Below are 15,000 nucleotides of genomic sequence, written 5' to 3' on the forward strand. Positions count from 1 at the left end.
GTGGCATAAAACCGGTAACTGTATAAAACCATATGTTTGTGAAAGCATAAGGTTATCTCTGAGGACAAAAAAAAGCAAGTGCACGTTCATCATACAGACAAAAAAGTGTGTGTGTGTGTGTGTGTGTGTGTGTGTGTGTGTGTGTGTGTGTGTGTGTGTGTGTGTGTGTGTGTGTGTGTGTGTGTGTGTGTGTGTGTAATAAAAAAGCTACAAATGTCAACACATATCCGTGTGCGTAAATGGTGACCTCCATTACCCCACGTACATAGCAGGGAGGATGGGATGGGAGGTGACCCCAACCCCCACCCACCCCCACCCAGCCCGCCCCCCACGTAAGCACCCAGGTGTTACGGGCCAAAGGCACGTGTCGCCTCTCGCCGGAATTCACTCGAGCGCGACGCGACCGGCCGACGGCACTCTTGCCCCCGTCACGCATCGCGCCCGCAGCCTTGGGCGCTCTCCCACGCCCACACACATACGCCCGCCACTCCATTTCTCACACGGCGCCTTCTGACCACAGCTATCCTCCTCCTCTCTTTCGTCCACCTTCGTTTTTGTTTCCTCTATCTGTTTGTCTCTGTTTCTGTCTCTAGCTAAACCTCCATCTCTATGTCTGTCTCAGTCTGTTTGTCAGTCAGTCTGTCTGTCTGTCTGTTGACGCCTCGCTGCGCGCCAGTCAGTAATAGGGCTCAAGACCTTACTTTTTAACACTTGCTTATTCAGCGTCCTTCACTATTCGCCGTCTCTCTCTCTCTCTTTGCTTCTTTCTTATTCTCCTCTTCTTACCTTTTTCTCATTTTTGTGTTTATGATTCGTGTTTCTCCTTCTTCTTCACTTTCTCCAAGGTTTGGCTTTCCATTTTTTTTCTCTCTCATTCTTCTTTACCTCTGTGTTTTGTCTTCCATTCTTCTATTTATTTGCATTTCTTTCGTCTTTTTCCAAGTTCCTCATTTCCCTGTATTCTGCTCATTATTCCCCCCTGTGTTTTGTCTTCACCCCACCTCAGTTCATCTTCCTTTCCATGTCTTTTATTGTTCATTCTCCTTATTCTCCTTCCAATTCAACCTGGATTATTATTCGCCGTGACTCCCATTCCCCAATCATTCCTCCCGTATCTTGTTCCTTGCTTTCCACAATCCCCATTCTTCTCCCATTTCTCGTCTCCTCTTTCGTTCTCTACGTATCCTTACGTTCCTTCAACCCGCGACAGTCATCCGTGTGCAAAGGATCAATTCGGTCCTGAACCGTGTGAGGAGTCCCGACGCCCGACGTAGGGTCCTGGACCGTGTGAGGAGTCCCGACGCCCGACGTAGGGTCCTGGACCGTGTGAGGAGTCCTGACGCCCGACGTAGGGTCCTGGACCGTGTGAGGAGTCCCGACGCCCGACGTAGGGTCCTGAACCGTGTGAGAGGTACTGCGATGGGGGGGGGAGGGGATCCAGCAGTACCGGGTGAAAGGAATTAAACTGACCAAGGTTTACGTGTGAAGTCCCAAGGTGGAGCTTGTGTGGGGAGGGGGGCGAGGAGGAGGAGGGAGGGGAGGGTGGGGAGAACGCGTGGAAAACAAAATACGTGTGAACTGCGCACCGTGTGAAGGAATGGGAGTAGGAGAGTAAAAAAGAAAAAAATGGTGTAGCGGCGAGTCGTGTTGTCGTTCGCGTAACATTTGTTGGAGTCGGATTCTTTAAAGAGAATTTTGGCGCGAAATATGAATATGGATTTGGAAAAAAAAATCGTTAATAAAGAAATAACATCTAAGACAGATATACGCATACCTCAAACTCGCGAAATTGAAGCCATAGAGAATCTTTTTCAAAATTAATGGAACCAAATCCCCGTTGATAAAATAAAAACAATGAAACAAGCAAACAACAAAAAATATCCCAAAGACGACGAACTCACACGATTCACAAATTAAATAGATAAATAAAAGAAAAAAATACACAAACAGATTTCACTCCAATCCTAATACAAGACCCTTAAAAAGCAAAAGAAAAGAAAAAAAACTAGCTAATCCGCATCAATCGTAACAAAACAAATCACAAAACAAACAAACAACACAACAAAACAACACAACTCACACAACAAAATACAACTCACAACTCACAAAACAACACACAACTCGCATAAAAGAACATAACTCGCAAAAAAACACAACTCACAAAAAAAAAAAACTCGCCAACCACCAAGACGCAACCACACACCTCCCAACCAAACAGCGCGAGGCAGCGAGTGTGTGAGAGAAAAGACGTGCGCTCAGCCTCCGAAGACTCACGGTCGCTGGCCAGTCTCCGCCGCCGCCACGCCAGCCTTGGCCGCTACTATTATGAATTATGCATGTGGTACTCTGCTGGTGATCGGCCCGCGCGTGCGTATGTGTGTGTGTGGGGGGGGGTGTTTGTTTGTTTGTTTGTTTGTGGGTGGGGGGTGTTTGTTTGTGTGTGTGTTTGTTTGAGTGTGTGTGTGTGTGTGTGTGTGTGTGTGTGTGTGTGTGTGTGTGTGTGTGTGTGTGTGTGTGTGTGTGTGTGTGTGTGTTTGTTAGTGTGTTTATGTGTGTTTGTTTGTTTGTGTGTGCGTTTGTATGTGTGTGTATGTGTTTGTTTGTGTGTGCGTTTGTATGTGTGTGTATGTGTTTGTTTGTGTGTGTATTTTATTATTTTGCGGATTATTTTGTTTCGTGTGATGTATTTTTCTCTTTTGTATTCCATTTTAGTTTTGTTTAATCTTTTTTTAGATAGTTTGATTTCTAGGAACGAGGATTGTACGTGTTCTTGTGTCGCTTTCCGTGTTCTTCTGTTATCTGGGCCACCGCGGGTGTTGTTAGCGAACAGAACAAGGTGAGACGACTGACTATCTGTCCATCTAAATCGAGTCGTATTTTCAACTCTGAAGTCCACTCATCTGCCACCATCGACCTTCCTCCTTCCGACAAACCACACGTACGACCTTCCATCAAATTTTTGCATACATCCGGACGAAAAATACGACCACAACGTAACGACCTGCGATTAAATCTACTCACAGCCCATCGGCCTATACCCTCCCCTTCCCCTCCCCCTTCCTCCTCCCCCCTTCCTCCTCTCCCTCCTCCCATTCTCTTCCCAAGTCACGTGTACTACGACTTCCGGCCATGCCATTATGCCACGTCAGGTCTTGTTAGGTGAAGGAGGTCATATCGACACCACCCTCCCCCCACCCCCACCCCATCCCTCACTTCCCTCCCCTTCTCCTTCTTCTCCTTCCCCTTCCCCTTACCTTCATCCTCCCCTTCGAGACAATGGGTAAGAGGAAATAGTGAGCAAGGGAATTAATAGGCGAAATTAGGACGCATTGAATGACCGAAGTTAATAAGAAAATAAAGCAAGACATTCGGAGTATTGGAGAGGGGAAGGGAGAGGGTGGGGGGAGGGAGGGAGGGAGGGAAGGGAGATAAGAGAGAGAGAGAGAGAGAGAGAGAGAGAGAGAGAGAGAGAGAGAGAGAGAGAGAGAGAGAGACAGAGAAAAATAAGAGAGAGAAAGACAGAGAAAGACAGCGAAAGAAAGAGAGAGAGAGAGAAAGACAGAGCAAGAAAGATAGAGAAACAGAGAGAAGACAAATATAGAAACAGGCAAAACAAGCAGACATAAGAAACAAAAATATACACACAGAAATAAACCAGAAGTACCCGGACCGTTTAACCTACATATAAACACACGAATGAAGAAATATCAGATCCCCCAAAGACACTAAGGAAGTCTAGCAAAACAAGTAACGTGATAATATCTGAATTTCCTCCTGTAGCATTGGTGTCAAGCCCAACTCCCTCGGTATATCTGAACACAACTCGGACTGGATGTGTTATGTGCCACTGTGTTAGATAGAGGGAGAGAAATTAAGTATGGTGATGTATAGGTAAGGTGTATTGAATATGGTAGTCATGTAAATCAGCTATGTTAACTCTGGTGATATATAAATCACTCACTCACACACACACACACACACACACACACACACACACACATATATATATATATATATATATATATATATATATATATATATATATATATATATACATATTATGGAGTTTATGAATACGAATTGATATCTTATACGGGTGATATATTTATAAGATGTAATATGATACGACTTACTTTAAGGAAGCATTTTTGTGTGTTTCTATAAAATCTAATATTCAATCATGTGATAATTTGCTGTAATTGAAAGAAATATCTGTTGTATACCATGTAGTTGAACGTGTTGCATCTAGCATTTATTGCTATTGATGTATGCAACGAGTCTTGAAATGAGCTGGATAGGGAATACCTAGTTAGGCATTTTACAGCATCTGGTAACGTTGCCACCATGGTATGTCTATTGCAATCATTGAAACTAAAAGATTATTGGCTTGGGAAAATACGGCGCATACCATAGATTCAGCTGATATACGTTTCACCTTCATTCGATAAGAATTTAAATGCATTTACATATACCGAGAATCGAATACTTAAAAAGTTATTTCTTAACTCCTATTGCGAAAAAAATGCCCAAAATGCATTTAAAATAGTCTTAACTCGACCTATAATAAAGAAGACCTTCAACTCCAGTCCTTTCAACCTTGGCCTTCGCTCCCCTTCCACTCCTCGTCAACCTCTTATTCCTCCTCCTTCCCCCCTCCCCCCTCCTCGTCAACTTCCCTCTTTTCCCCTTTCCCTTCCCCTCTCCTCCATCTTACCCTTTCCCCTTTCCTTCGCTCATATATTCCCCCTTTCCCTTCCCCCTCTCATTTCAACCCCCACCACCCCCTACAACCCCCTCACCTCCCTCCTCCACAGCAGGGCGTTCACTACTTGCAAATGACCTGCAACAAGAGAGTCAAGGCTGTCTGAGGGTCAGCCATGCAAGACAGAAAATATTTACCGTTTTTTTCGGTGTGTGTGTGTGTGGGGGGGGGGGCTAAGAAAAAGAGACAAAAGAAACATGACCATGAAAAAAAACTTGATAGTTTTCGTGAAAAATATCTATAGGTAAATTTTGGTTAACTAGGATTGCATCACTGAAGGAAATGGTTCTGAATATAACGCTTAAGAATAACGATAATAACAGCAATTGTTGAGACGATTGGACATGTGATTCAAACCCCTTGTGGGTTACCATGGCAACGGAATGTGAATTTCGAATGCTATAGAGTTTGTTATGGAATGATTGATACTTTCATTTAAGGAGGATAACGAAGGGGAGGAGACAGAAGAGGAGCAGGGTAAAAAGCGAGAAGAGTCAAATTGATAGGAAATTAAAACCAATAGATAAACCAAATCGAGAGAGAGAGAGAGAGAGAGAGAGAGAGAGAGAGAGAGAGATGGAGAGAAAAAGTGGGAGAAACGAAATGACGAAAGAGGAAAACAAAAATACAGAAACACCCTTCTTCAAATAAAAAACAAACAAACTCTCCCTCGCCATCTCTCTCTCTCTTCCTCTCTCGCTCTCCCTCCCTCCCTCTCTCTCTCTCGCTCTCTCTCCCCCCGCGCTCCTTCCTGGGCTAATATAGGACACCACATAACTTTCCATGTCAAGGAGACATCCTACGAATCATCTCCCCAAAAGGAATTCGCGGGATCGGCGCTGGGGAACCTGTGCTGGTCTTGGGGCCCTCGACGCAAGGGGGCGCCTGGCGTGGGCTGGGCCTCCGGATACCTTGGGTTAGGTTGGGTTGGGTTGGGTTGGGTGGGATTGGGTTGGGTGAGGTTGGGTGGGGTTGGGTGGGATTGGGTTGGAATGGGTTGGGTTGGGTTGAGTTAAGGTGTCGGGTAAGGTTGGGTTGGAATGGGTTGGGTTGGGTTGGGTGTCGGGCAGGGTTGGGTTGGGTTAGGCTAGGGTGTCGGGCAAGGTTGGGTAGTTTAGGTTGAGTTGGGTTAGGCTGGGCTGGGTTGGGTACATTAGATTAGGTTAGGTGAAGTCCATGGGGATATATTAAGTTCGATAGTTTAGGTTAAAATAGGTTATGTTAGGTTAGGCTGGGATAATCAGTTTAGGTTTGGTTAGAAAAATTATACGAAGTTGGGTTAAGCTCCTAGGAATATGTATAGACATAAATGTATGTCGCAAATGCATTTACTTTCTTGTAGAGAGAACATAACAAATAAATAAAAAGAGAAGGGAGTAGATACAAACGCAACCTCACATACCTACACTGCAGTGCTCCTAACCCTTCTTCCCCTCCCCTTCCCTCCCAATCCTCCCCCACCCTCCCTCTTACACTCTCTTCCACGCCCACAACCCAACACCCTTCCCTTCCTCTTTTACCTCCCTTCCTCCTCCATCACCACTCTCCTCCCATCTCCTTTACTTCCCTTCCCTTCTCCCCCTCTCTCTTACTCCTTTCCTACGTCACCCCTCCCCAGCCCTCCTCCTTCCCTTCCCTTCCTCGTTCACCCGTTTCCTCCTTTCCTCCTTCATCACCATTCCCCTCCCATCTCCTTCCCTTCCCTTCCCTTCTCTCCTTCTCTCTCACTCCTTCCCTACTTCACCCCTCCCCACCCCTCCTCCTTCCATTCCCTTCCTCGTTCACCCGTTTCCTCCTTCATCACCATTCCCCTCTCATCTCCTTTCCTTCCCTTCCCTTCCCTTCTCTCCTTCTCTCTCACTCCCTTCCTACTTCACCCCTCCTCCTTCCCTTCCCTTCCCTTCCTCGTTCACCCGTTTCCTCCTTTCCTCCTCCTCCTCCTCCTTCTTTCCTTCGACCCCACAGTGACCCACTCCTCCCCATTCTTAAGGAGTGACATCACATCGGAAGGACATCACACATTCTTGGAGACGCTCGGCCAGAAATGAGTGCAGAAAATGGGCACAAAAAATGGGTATGAAGTCAGTTTGAATGATGACGAGAGAGAGAGAGAAAAAAAAATTATGAATGTCAGGGATAGTTGGAAGAACCAGGGAGTAATCATGAATGGAGGAAATGAATATTAGTATTAGTGTTAGTATTATCATTATTATTATCGTTATTATTATTACTATTATTTCTAGTAGTAGCAGGAAGGAAGGAGGGAGGGAGGGAGGGACGAGGAAGAGGAGGAGAAGGAAGAGGAGGAGGAGGAGGGAGGGAAGAGGAGGAGGGGGGTGGAGAAGGGGGAGGAGGAAGAGGAAGAGATGGGGGAGAATAAAAAGAAAAAGAATGAGTAAAAGAATAAGGAGAAGATGATTAGTGGAGGGATAAAAAAAAGAGAGAGGAAGGAAGTTGTTTTGCGCCAGAAATATTTGTCATTCAAAGTCTGGCACAAAAAACACACCACCAAGAAACCGCATCATTCCAAAAAATGACATCCGACCTCCTCTTCCTTTTCCTTTTTTCTTCTTCCTCTTCTTCTTTATTCTTGCATCTCCTTCTACATTCTTATTCATATTCTAATTGTTATTACTCTCCTCCTTCCTCTTCCTGATCCTCTTCTTGTTCTCTCCATCCCCTTTATCCCCCTTCCCCTCTCTATCCCCCACTACCCCTCTCTCTCTCTCTCTCTCTCTCTTTCTCTCCCCTCCCCTCTCTCTCTCTCTTCTCTCTTCTCTCTTCTCTCTTCTCTCTTCTCTCTCTCTCTCGCTCTCTCTCTCTCTCTCTCTCTCTCTCTCTCTCTCTCTCTCTCTCTCTCTCTCTCTCTCTCTCTCTCTCGCTCTCTCTCTCTCCTTCTTCCTCTTCCTCTCCCTCTCCCCAAATAATCCATCCTGCCAAAATGTGCACCTCCAGCAAGGAGCGATTTCGAAGGACCCATCTCGTTTCCCGTGGGATCTGTCTTCATCCAGGAGTCGATGCCAGGGCTTCGTTTAACCTTGCATTCTCCTGCAGGAAAGGGGGGGGGGGGCAGGGAAGGGGACGCACGCACGTACGCGCACACACACGCACACACACACACACATATATATATATATATTTATTTATATATATATTTATTTATATACATATATATATATATATATATATATTATTTATTTATTATATATATATTATTTATATACATATATATATATATATATATATATATATATATATAATATATATATTATATATAATATGTATATGTATGTATATATAAATGTATGTATATATATATATATATATATATATATATAGGGAGAAAGGAAGAAGAGGAAAAGGAGAGAGAGAAGGAGAGAGGGAGAGGGAAGAGAAGAGGAGAGAGAGAGAGAGAGAGAGAGAGAGAGAGAGAGAGAGAGAGAGAGAGAGAGAGAGAGAGAGAGAGAGAAAGAGAGAATAAGAGAGAGAGAATAAGAGAGAGAGAAAGAGAACGCAAGAGAAAGAGAAAGAGAGAATACAAGAGAACAAGACAAGAGAAAAGAGAAGAAAAGAAAAAAGAATCAAAATAAAACAAAAACCTTTCAGGAACAGGTCTGAAGAATGCCGAATGCTAGAGTCAAGGTCGCGGTAACTTTCACTAGGAGGTGCGAAGGAGGTGATCGTGGCTCTTAAGCGCCCTGTGATGCAACGGCCGGCCGCTCGTGTTTAAGGGTCGTCGTGTTATGGGAGACTGGAGGTGCTACGGAGGAGGTGCTACGGCGACGGTGGGCGTGGGGCTTTCGCTAGGGGATGGTGGGGGGAGGTGGTATTGCGGAGGGGGTCTCTCTCTTGTTTTTTTTTCTTTTTCTTTCTCTCCCTCTCTCTCTCCCCTCCTCCTTCTCTCTCTACTCCTCTTTCTCTCCCTCCGTTCTTCTCCCCCTCCCTCTCCCTTTCCCCTCTCTCTATCTTTCTCTCTCTCCTTCCTTCTCGCCCTCCCCCTCCCTCTCCCCCCTCACTCTCTCCCTCCCTCTCTCTCTCTTTCCCTCTCTCTTTCTTTCTTTCTCTCTATCCCCCTCCTTCCCTCCCTCTCTCTCTCTCTTTCTCTCTCTCTCCATCTCATGCATTAAGAGGAGTGAACACGATTGCAATAAAGCTGTCTTTAAGACGCTGATTCAAGATGCACAAACAATTTCCTTCGAGCAATAATCAAAATCATATTTCTATCAATTAGTTTTCTTTATACAATGAAGTATCGGAAGAAGAAGAAGAAGAAGGAAGATAATAAATGATACTTGGAATAGTAGTAGAACTATATGACAGTACAGTCAAGGCAATAGCAAGCATCATAATCAGTTATAGCCTTTATCGTCATCAATATCACTTATAATTCATTATCATAAAAATGTTATTAATAATAACAATAATAAAATCCTAACATCCTCGGCATTTACTTGAAAAAAATAATTATTCATTATCCTCACCATGATAAGAATGATGACGCAACTTCCCACATAAAGCCGATGATTTTTCCAGAAAATTTTCGTTTTAAATCTCCATAACGGACGCGTATCTCATCTACTTGCGTCAGTTACATTTTATATATACGAATTTATATATCGCTTTATATATACGAATGACTCAATGATCATTAAATCAAGCCTTTAATATCCATGACTGTTAAAAGCTGATGACGAGAGAGGCGGCGGTGTAACTGAGCACTGATAACCGAAGATAACTGTTTATATATCTTTTTTCATTCTTCATTTTTAAACACTCTTTTTTTTTAATTTGAAATATAATACGTGCGAGTTAAAACTGAGTCAATATCCTGTGGTACTTGTTATGTTACAAGAGGAAATACTTCGGTGTGTTTTTGTCAGTTCTTTCTTTTTTTTTTTTTTTTTTTTTTTTTTTTTTCGTGTTGGCATTTCAATGTTATGGTCACTGTGTGTAATGGCCGTGGCGAGGTTGGGACTTTCATTTTTTATTTTCTGTTTGTCTATTTCTTCCATCTTTATCTCATTCTATTATTATTATTGCTATCACTACTAATACTATTATCATTGTCGTTATTGTCATTAGCTTGTGTATTTACTTATCTAATTATTATTATTATCATTATTATTATTATTATTATTATTGTGTGTGTGTGTGTGTGTGTGTGTGTGTGTGTGTGTGTGTGTGTTATACTAATGCAACACGATATAATAAAATAAAATGGTATGAAATATGACATGATATAATATATCTAATATAATATAGCATAACCAACGCAGCCACTAAAATTCGAAACAAAGGCCAGACTGAAGTAGCGGAGACGTCTCGTCTCGAAAAATAAATAAAGCAATAAATGAAAGTCGATAACCCATTGTCAATGCAGCCCACGTACGCCCTCTATGTCGCCACGCCCAAGTACCCCATCACTCTCCTCTCCTGTCAGCATTCGCCGGTTTGATGGCCGATCTATCCGATTTATTCTCGCTATTCCGACCTCCGAGCGGGGAAATCGGCTTTGCGAGTGCAGGCGTTGCCGTGTGCTGGCGCCACGTCGCTGTTTTCCCGCCAATCTCCACCCAAGACGGCTCCGACGCCATCTTGGAGGTCGCGGGTCTAAATTCTTTTCGGTGGACAGACTGGTTTCGTGTTTTTTCTTTTTCTTTTCTTTGTTTTTGCACTTTTCTGTATATTAGAGAAAACGTTAATTCCGTTGTTCGTCGGCGTTTTTTTTAATCATTGATCGTATATAATTATTTAGAAGTTTATTCACTCTGTATTTTTACTTTTACCCTCATGTGAGCAGAGATTTTAATCTGAGGGAAATCCTATTTGTGCCAGGTACAAAGAGACGCGAAAATATATGCATCAGGTTCCCGAATCTATCAACTCGAGTTTCGCATTTACATTGATATAAATAACAACGGCACGATAAAGAAACACATAAATCTTAAAAATACATGTCAATCGCAAGACATTCTAAAAAAAGAGAAGAAAAAAAAAAAAAACATGTGACGATCAATAAGCCTAAGACCTACGAAATCTATCCTCACAATAACATTCCTAAAACACCCAAAAACTAATCATAAAGAAAGATAAAAAAAAAAAAAATCCCTATAGACAAAGCTAAATGGCTTAGTTACAATAGCTCATCCGAACCGGCTGGTCACCCACTCAGCAGACTCTTCTCCTATACCTGCTGACTCGGGCTGACACTATGCTGACTGCCGTGAGAAGACGTCAGCACAGCACGTCTCGTTCATGATATCAATAAGGAAATTGTTAATTCAGACACCATTATCTTTACTGCATGTAAGTATGTGTATTAGCATTTATATCAGCGTGTGCTTATTTCCATGTATATCTGCGTTCACGGATCTGTATTCAAATATATGCAATATGTATGCAGCATATGTATCTTTGGCGACAAAGATAGAGGAAGACAAACAAACAGAGAGATAGACACACGCAGACACTCACAAGTAGACAGTCAGACACAAAAACATGACAGAAAAAACTGACATACCCAGAGATGTAGACAGACAGACATAAAACAGATAAAACTGACATAAACTACCAAACTAACACATAAAAAATACATAAACAGACAAACAAAACGGAGAAACAAACATACACAGCCAAACAAAGAGACACAGACGGACAGACAGACAGACAGACATAGCACGCAGATTTACAATCACAGCCCTCACAGGACTTGCCACGCAGCGACACCACAGCAGTGACAATCACAATCAAAGGCGCTAAAACACGCCAGTTGCAGTTATATTGCACAAACACACAGATGTTCGCTGTGACGTCACTTTTTTTGTAAATCGACTGTAAATGCTTCCGTGATGGCGCGCTTTTCTAAGGATTTATCTATCTTTTATTTGCTGCTTATCGATTTAATTATCTGTTCCTGTCTCTATCTATCTGTTTGTCTGTCTATTGGTCTGTCTGTCTGCCCTCCCCCACCTTCTCCACCTCTCCCTTCCCTTCTTAACTCCTTCCCTCTTCCTCTCCCTTTCCCCTTCCCCCTACCTTTTCTATTCCTATTCCCCTTCCTCTCCCCTCCCTTCCTCACCCCTTCCCCTTCCCTCCCCCTCCCCCTAAATCCCCCAACTCTGTGCCTGACCCAAGCACTGGCCATGGCCTCATCACTATGCGGTTACTCACACAGCCATAACGGGGAGTTGCTGGGTATGAGGTCTTGGTGACACTCGTGCAACATCCACGGAGTTGCAAAGCCTGTTGAGGCTGTGGTTATTGCTTTTGGTTATTCTTATGTTGGGCCTTTCGCTGCTGTTCTATATATGATATAATATGATATGGTATATATATATATATATATATATATATATATATATATATATATATATATATATATAGAGAGAGAGAGAGAGAGAGAGAGAGAGAGAGAGAGAGAGAGAGAGGTAAAGGTGCATTTGCGAGTCTGGTAATGCTTGGCTGAATACAACATATCCCAATGGCATCAGTGTATTTAACGTAATCATAATCACCTTGCCTCTTAATCATCCAATAATCATCACCCTCATGTCAATTAGCAAATTATCATCATCACCCACTTGACAATTACTGAATTACTATTATCATCCCTATCCTGTCAACCTGTCACCAACCATCAACCTGTCAAGCCAATCTACGACTCGACAAAAAAATGTGAATCGTTCGTTTTTCTTCTTTTGACGTTCTGCTTCTTCTTGTTTTTTTTTATGTGTCTCTTTTTTCGTTTTTGTGTTGAATTTCCTTCTTTTATCTTCCTCCTTTTCTTTACCCCTCCCTCTCCTTTGCACACTTTCCTCCCATCCCCATCTCTCTCCCTCATAATTCCCTCTAGATCTCCCCCTCCCCCTACCCTCACCCATACACCTCCCCAACCCCCCAACTCCCCCCTTCCCTCACCTTCCTTCCCCACCCGCCAAAAACGCATGCACTCTGCTCCCCCCTTCCACCCCCCCCCCCTTGACAGCTCAACTGACAGTCGCGCAGGAGTGTCATAAGAAGCCCAGGTACCATGACAAGACGGCGAGGGAGAAGATCCCGGATGTAGAGGAGGCGACAAGATGATATATTGATAATTGATAAATATTCAGAAGGGGGGGAGTGGATAATGGTGTTTGTGATAATGGCAGGTAGGGGGGGAGGGGGGTGGTGCTGAGGAGGAGGAGGAGGAGAGGATGGGGTGGTGCTGATGAGGAGGAAGAGGAGGGAGAGAAAGAGGAAGAGGTGGTGGAGGAGGAGGAGGAGGAGGAGGAGGAGGAGGAAGAGGTGGTGGTGGTGGTGGTGGTGGTGGAGGAGGAGGAGGAAGAGAGAGGGGGAGGGGGGAGAAGGAAAAGGAAAGAGATGAGGAGGAGGAGGAGGAGGGAGAAAGAGGAGAGAGGAAAAAAGGGGAATTAGAAGAAAGAGGAAAAGGAGAAAAAAAGGAGAGAAGAAAAAGAAGATAATAGAAGCTACACGCAAGGTAATTGTTGCTCACTCAAGTTGCAAACCCAAGAGCCGTGGTTATCTCCTCCTGATTCGGTTATGTGTGTCATACTTCGATCAAGAGAATAACAGCGGTTGTGATGATGATGCAGATGGCGATGATGATGATAGTGATGATTTGGCAGTATCCCTATCACGATCACTATTATCGTTATTATCCTCATCACTACCTTCAACAATATCCCTATCATTACTATCATCATTAACATCACTATTGTCATCACTACCACATCCTCAATCTTATCATTATCATCATTATCACCGTCACTGTCATTCTCATCACCACAACTATTACCATCATCATTAATACCGCCGTCACCATCACTTCTATCACCAATGCAACATCGAAACTCATCCTGCAACCTAAAAATACCACATCGTTTAGCCCACTCACTTCCCCCTCCAGAATTGCACGAAGCAACACGCCAGAAACAAAACAATAAAATTTGCGTTGCAGGCAATTGAGGTCCATTAATGCAACCACCTAAATACGACGCAGACTGGACCTTGTGTGGCTGTCGAGATCTTGACTAATAGAGGCAACGCAGCCCGAATTTGCAACGGCAAGAGAGTAACCGCTACGGGGAACCAAAACATGTACACATACGCACACACACTCACACACATACACATACACGCACTCTAACGTCTATTGGGTAAGTGGGTGTCCATGCGCAGACGCAAACAAAGACTCTTGTTTATATGCTTTGTTTATTTCTTTGTATGTATTTGGTTGTAAATATTCTCCCTCCCTCCCACCCTATCTATCTATCTATCTATCTCACTCCTCCTCCTCCTCCGTGTACAGATTAGGAAATGGAAGATGGAAGTGTGAGAAGGGGGGGAGGGGGGATAAGAGAGGGAGGGAGGAGGGAGGGGGGAGGGAGAGAGGGAGGAAGTGTGGGAGAAGTTAGAGGGAGATAGAGGGAGAGAAATAGTAAGAGAAAAAGAGGAAGAAGCAAAAAGGAAGGGGAGAAATGAAAGAGGGGGGGGAGCAGAAGTAATTAGAAGGGAGAAGAGGGGGGGAGGGAGAAAGCATAAGGGAAGAACTGGTAGAAAGAAGGAGAAAGAAACAATACAGTTGGTGAGAATGGGAAGCGAGAGGAAAGGTGGGAGAGGGGGAGTGGGGGATGGGAAGCGAGAGGAAAGGTGGGAAAGGGGGAGGAGGGGAGTTGGAGGAGAGGTGGAAGGGAAGGGGGGGGGGGTCGCGTTCCCGAGGAGTACAGTACGCGCAAGGCCTTCGGGTCCCCGCTTGTCAGGATAAAGTATGGAGCTTTCGTCTGGTACTTTTTTCTAGCATCATAAATGGGGTGCGACCTGCAACTGCGATGCAGGACTGGGAAGAGGGGCGGGGGGAGGGGGGATAGGGGTGGGGGAGGGAATGAGAGAGGGATGGGGGAGGGAATGAGAAAGGGGAGGGAGGATAGGGGTAGGGAAGGGGGAGAGAATGAGAAAGGGGACGGAGGATAGGGGATAGGGGATAGGGGATAGGGGATAGGGGATGGGGGAGGGGGAGGAGGGTGGGCGCACGAAGGAAAGGAGAAGGAGAAGGGAGGGAAGGAGGATTGTGGGATGGGGGAGGGGGAAGCAGACGGTAGGGGATGGGAGGAAGAGGAAGACAGTGGTAAGGAGGGGAAGAAAAAAATAAAGGGAATAGGAAAAGGGTAATAAACAACAGGAATGTAGAGGGAAGGGAGAGGAGAAGAAAGAAAGAAAGAATGAAGGAGAGGGAAAGGAAA

At 44.3% G+C, this 15,000-nt stretch overlaps 1 protein-coding gene across 1 annotated transcript in view; it reads right to left on the reverse strand.

Annotated features, from left to right (window-relative positions):
• Window positions 1–15,000, reverse strand: part of LOC122246915 (uncharacterized) — a 168,317-nt gene that overhangs the window by 13,108 nt on the left and 140,209 nt on the right. The window lies entirely within an intron of this gene.

This window comes from Penaeus japonicus, unplaced genomic scaffold, assembly GCF_977035675.1.
Source record: "Penaeus japonicus unplaced genomic scaffold, GWHDUDI00000001_assembly GWHDUDI00000039, whole genome shotgun sequence".
NCBI lineage: Eukaryota > Metazoa > Arthropoda > Malacostraca > Decapoda > Penaeidae > Penaeus > Penaeus japonicus.